Here is a 6078-nt window from a genome sequence, read left to right as displayed (position 1 = left end):
AGTAGTAAAGACATTTCTTAATGACCAAAACGATCCTGTAAAAGTCAATAACAGGAAGTAATTATCGGTCAGTCCACTAATCTATCATTATATTTTCTGAAAGAATAATATTGGTGACTTATGTTCCAAAATCAAACAAACAAGTTGTTTTGTTATCGATACAATATACAGTCCCTGGACATATTATTAGACGCAGTTATTTTAATAAGGTTTTCGAATATTGTAATGCACTAAAATTATTTTTTTATGCACAATATAAATTTTGTCTTACTTTTTTTAGAAACAAAACAACAGATTTATCGAAACTGTTTTTTTATTAACATCTTCGGTTTTTTTTTCGATATATTTATAATTTTTTTCAATATGTTGTTGAAACCTTTTTTTGCTTTGATAAGATTTTTAAATTTTGCGCGGTATACTGTCAATGAATGATTTGACTGTTTCCTGCATTTGTGGGTGGTGATTCCACAGGTGTATTAATCTTTTAATAATCTTAGTTCCTTTTGTGTGGCGGTCACACGTTTTCAATTGGGTTCATATCAGTGTTGTTAACCGGCCAGTCAGAGGGATGTTTTCTTCCCTAAAATAAGTTTTTATGGACCGGGCATGGAGCTCCATCTTGCATACAAATGTATGGTTCTACATTCGGGAACTTTTCTCTGATCTGCAGCACCAACCGATTCTGCAAGACTTCTTTGTGCTGGTCTTGTCGCATTATCCCCTTTACCAAGTATAGACGTCTTCTGGCTTTGCCGCTAATAACTGACCAGATTATCACTTTGGTAGGGTGCTTCACAGTCTGGACAAGGCAATCGGGGAGAAATTTTTCTCCCCGGCACCGTCCATGAACAAACTGAGCTTAATTGTCTAAAACTTTAAAAGTGCTTTCATCGCTGATGCTGGGATGCGACCCAAACTGATAACTTCCCATCCCGTCTGTCGATTTGTCTTGCTCAAAAGTTTGTCCATATGTACTAGTATCAATTTTACCAAATGTGCGTACTATTTTTTGTAGATTTTATTTTTTTTTGAAAAAATGGACTGTTGGATTTTTATATAAAAATTACTGAATATCGAAAACAATATTTTCTGTAAAATAAATAAGTTTGAAGCCAATATCTAAAATTTTTGAAAAGATATTTGAGTCGAAAATCAATTTTTACCAACTTTTGTTAAATTTTTTTAGGTTTTTAATTTTTTGTACAAAAACTATCAATTCGATTTTTTTCAAAATTTTACTGAATGTTAACAACAATATTTTTTGAAAGATAAAAGTAGATAAAAGACAATATCTACAATTTTTAAAAAGATATTTGAGTCGAAAATCAATTTTTACCAACATTTATAAATTTTTTTAGGTTTTTATTTTTTGTAAAAAACTGTCAATTCGATTTTTCTCAAAATTTTACCGAATGTTGAAAACAATATTTCTTATAAGATAAAATAAGTTTAAAGCCAATTTTTCAAAGTTTTGAAAAGATATTTGAGTCGAAAATAAATTTATACCAACTTTTATTAATTTTTTTTCGCTTTTTAATTTTTTGTAAAAAACTGTCAATTCGATTTTATTCAAAATTTTACTGAATTTTGACAACAATATTTTTTGAAAAATAAAAGTAAATTAAAGCCAATATCTCAAAGTTTTGAAAAGATATTTGAGTCGATATTCAACTTTTACCAATTTTTTGTTATTTTTTTTCGGTTTTTAATTTTTTGTAAAAAAAACTATCAATTCGATTTTTTTCAAAATCTTACTGCACGTTGATAACAATAGTTTTTAAAAGATAAAAGTGAATACAAGCCAATATGTCAAAGTTTTGAAAAGATATTTTAGTCGAAAATGAATTTTTACCAACTTTTATTATTTTTTTTTTAGGTTTTTATTTTTTGTAAAAAAACTGTCAACTCGATTTTTTTCAAAATTTTATCGAATGTTGAAAACAATATTTGTTATAAGATAAAATAAGTTTTAGGCCTAAATTTCAAGTTTTTGAAAAGATATTTGAATCGATATTCAATTTTTACCAACTTTGAGTAATGTTTTTTTTAGATTTTTATTTTTTATAAAAAAAACTGTCAATTCGATTTTTCTCAAAATTTTATCAGATTTCAAAAACATTGTTCTCCGTTGCTCAAAATTGTTTTGGAGATGAAATTATATTATAGTCGTTAAATTTTGGAGGTGACACATTTTTTTTTAGTTTTTTTGATTTATAAAAAAGCCGTTAGATAGATTTTTTTCAAAAAATATACTTCTTTGAGATCACGTTACAATTTATTATATAAAATTTAATTCAAGTCTCTAGCGTTTTTGGTTCGTAAGATATTTAGGGTTAACCAAAATGTTCACCTTTTTTCAAATTGCTATGGTTAAAAAACCACCCACGCAATTTTCTTGAGAGCCCTTTCTGCATCTTTCTGCCTTATTATCTGTATAACAACATTTATTTGAAGTCGATATCTCTTCTGGTTCTTGAGCTATGGAGGACGAAAAAACGTCGCGAACATACGGACGTACAAACGTACGTACACACGCACGCACAGACATCTTTCTAAAAATCTTTTATTTCGACTCTATTGACCTTGAAACGTCGAGAAATGTCAAAATTTTCAATTTGACAAATCGGACCCATTACAATAACTTCCTATGGGAAGTTAAAAATAATTAAAAATTCTTAGAACAATTATGAATTTAGGTTATTTTATTGTTCTCAATAAATTTAGTATCAAGTACCAATCTCCAGTAGTCCACATACTTATTTCGCAACTTTTTTGCCCAATTAAGACAATTCAATTAGATTTCTGGAGGGCCTGTGGGCCCTAAAACCTAAATCTTTTAGTTTTTTGCGTACTATTCGCTCCGAAGCGTTAATATTAGCTTCTTCCAATTGAGGTTTTATCATCTTTGTTTTTGACGCAAATTTTCCTTACACGTATTTCTGACGTTTGTGTAAAATCGTCTTTTTGGCTTGATTCTTTATCACCAGGGCAAGTTTTTCTATGTTAAAACATATTTTTTTTGGGTTCACATAGAAGAAAACAATTGAACTAGTTTTTCGAATCAGTAAATTTCCTTAAAAATGGCATCAAATCGTTACAGCATATTTTTGCATATTTTACTATAAATGCATAAAAGAGCATTTTTCGGTTTATTGCACATATTTTTAAAATAAATTGGAGACATCGATAAAAGTAAAATACTTTTATTTTTGACGGATGTTAAAACTTTTTTATCCTAAAATTATTCATGTAACATGCCTAGCTCACGCACTCCATCGCGTTGCAGAAGAAATAAGAAGCAATTTTAAAGACGTTAATGCATTGGTGTCAAATGGAAAAAAAATATTTCTTAAGGCACCAACACGTGTAGATACTTTTAAAGACAAAAATCCAGGCATTCCTCTTCCCCCTCAACCTGTAATTACCAGATGGGGAACATGGGTGAATGCAGTGGACTATTATTCAAAATATTTTGAGCAATTCGAAGGGGTAGTCAAAGAGTTTAATGATTCTGAAGCTCTTTCTATTAAAAAAACAAAAGAAATACTTAACCAGTCACTATTAAAACAACATTTAATTTTTATAAGTTCCAACTATGGATTTCTTAGTGGAAATATAACTAAGCTGCAGGTGTGGAACACACTCAAAACGCAAATTGATGTAATGGAAGATGTAATTGCAAAAATTAAATTAGTCGAAGGCCCAATGGGCATAGTTATTTTGAAAAAAATTGAAAAGGTTGTAAATAAAAACGAGGGGTACTCAAAAATAAAAAAAATTTCAAACATATTAACGCAAACGCTGAATAGTAACGAAAAAGGGAGCCTGGAGAACTATTCAGTAAGTGAAATTATTTCATTCAAGAATGCTCCTGTTACATCTGTTAATGTTGAAAGATCTTTTTCAATGTATAAAAGTTTTTTGCGGCCAAATAGGCAAAGCTTTCTTTTTGAAAATTTCAGAAAAATGTTTATCGTATATGTGAACAAGACATATTCAAAGAACCCACTGGACAACTAGTATCTTATTCAAATGAAACTGAAATCTGTTAAGTTTATTTTGTGTTTATTATTTTTTTGTTATTGTTGTTATTTAAGAATGAATTTTAAATTTTAATGCTTTTTATTTTCTTTCAATTTTTTCGGAGCATATTTTGAATTTTTAAGAGCATATTTTCCCATTTTACGTGCATATTTTATGTGCATATTTTGTGTTTTTTAGCGCATAAAAAAACTTGCCCTGTTTATCACATTCAATTTGTGTTTTTATTCCTTTCACGCTAGCCTCAGACACGCTCTCTTTTCGAGATATTTCGCGGTTAGAAAAAGCTTTTTTACGTGGTGACTGGTTTCCCCTCTTACCCACGATTTAAATTTAACAATTTTTCCCATTTTATTTTTTTCGTTTGTAAAAAAAACACACAATAAACAAACAGTGCAATTGAATACCGTTAATAAGCGCACAAAGCTTTTAAAGTCTCACGATCCAAAAACGCTAGAGACTTGAATTAAATTGTATTTAATATATTGTAACGTGATACCAAAAAGGTATATTTTTTGAAAAAAAATGCAATTGACGGTTTTTTTTTAATAAAAAAATAAACTGAAAAAACAAATTTGAAACCTAGAAAATCTTACGAATAAAAAATGATTTTACCTCCAAAACAATTTTGTGCAACGACTCAAATAACTTTTCAAAACTGTGAGACATTGGCTTTAAACTACTTCCTTATTTTCAAATATATTGTTATCATCATTCAGTAAAATTTTGAAAAAATCGAATTGACAATTTTTTTACAAAAAATTAAAACTCAAAAGAAAATTTAACAAAAGTTGGTAAAAATATGTGTTCAAAAATTTGAGATTATGGCTTCCAACTAATTTTGTCTTATAAGAAATATTGGTTTCAACATTTTGAAAATTTTTGAGAAAAACCGAATTGACAGTATTTTATAAAAATGAAAACTTAACAAAAAAGCAATACTAAAACTTGGTAAAGGGTGTCCCAAAACTAACGCAAGATTTGAATTTGCCGATAGATAGAAGAACGTGTCTTTATTATTAAAGAATATTTCAAAAATAGTGAAAGCTTGGCGGCTGCAGTTCGAAAATTTCATACAAAATATGGTCGGAATAGTGTTTTAACTTCGTCAACTGTGAAGAGATTAATTGAAAAATTCATGGAGATTGGATCCGTTGGAGACGCCAAACACACTGGTCGTCCAAAAACAAGCCGTTCAGTGCGTGAGAGTGTTGCTGACAATCCAGGAACCTCAATTCGACGTCGTGGACAAGAATAGCAAATTTCAAGAACCTCTCTACAGCGTATACTCACCAAAGATCTGTGTCTTCATGCTAACAAAATTCAATTAACACAACAATTGAAGCCTAATGACCATGGACAGAGAAGAGAGTTCGTTGAATGGATTATTGAACATCAACAAATGGACCCTGATTTTTCGAGCAAAATCATCCGAAGCGATGAAGCACATTTTCATCTTGATGGCTTTGTCAATCGCCAAAATTGACGCATTTGAGGTTCGGAGAACCCACATGTGATTGTCGAAAAACAAATGCATCCACAACGCGTGACTGTATGGTGTGGATTTTGGGCTGGAGGCACAATTGGGCCATATTTTTTTGAAAATGATGCTGGTCAAGCAGTGACTGTTACTGGGGCTCGATATCGCGACATGATTACACAGTTCTTTCTGCCAAAATTGGATGATATTGATGTGTCCAATATATGGTTTCAACAAGACGGTGTACATGTCATACAGCCCGTGAAACAATTCAGTTACTGCATGAGACATTTTCAGGTCGTGTACTCTCTCGTTTCGGTGATCAAAAATGGCCTCCTAGATCGTGTGATTTAACACCATTAGACTTCTTTTTATCTGGTTATTTGAAATCACAAGTCTATGTCAACAAGCCCACAACCACCCTGCATCAACGAAATTCAGCCACATTTATGCAGAATGGTCATGGAAAATTTCAACAAAAGAGTGTGCATGTGCATGCAAAGCCGTGGAGGCCATTTGTCCGATGTGTTATTCCATACATAACCCTATCCTATGTA

Source organism: Eupeodes corollae, chromosome 3 (genome assembly GCF_945859685.1).
Source record: "Eupeodes corollae chromosome 3, idEupCoro1.1, whole genome shotgun sequence".
In the NCBI taxonomy this organism is placed as follows: Eukaryota; Metazoa; Arthropoda; class Insecta; order Diptera; family Syrphidae; genus Eupeodes; species Eupeodes corollae.
The sequence above is the reverse complement of the archived record's forward strand: the minus strand, read 5'-3'. Positions refer to the sequence as shown.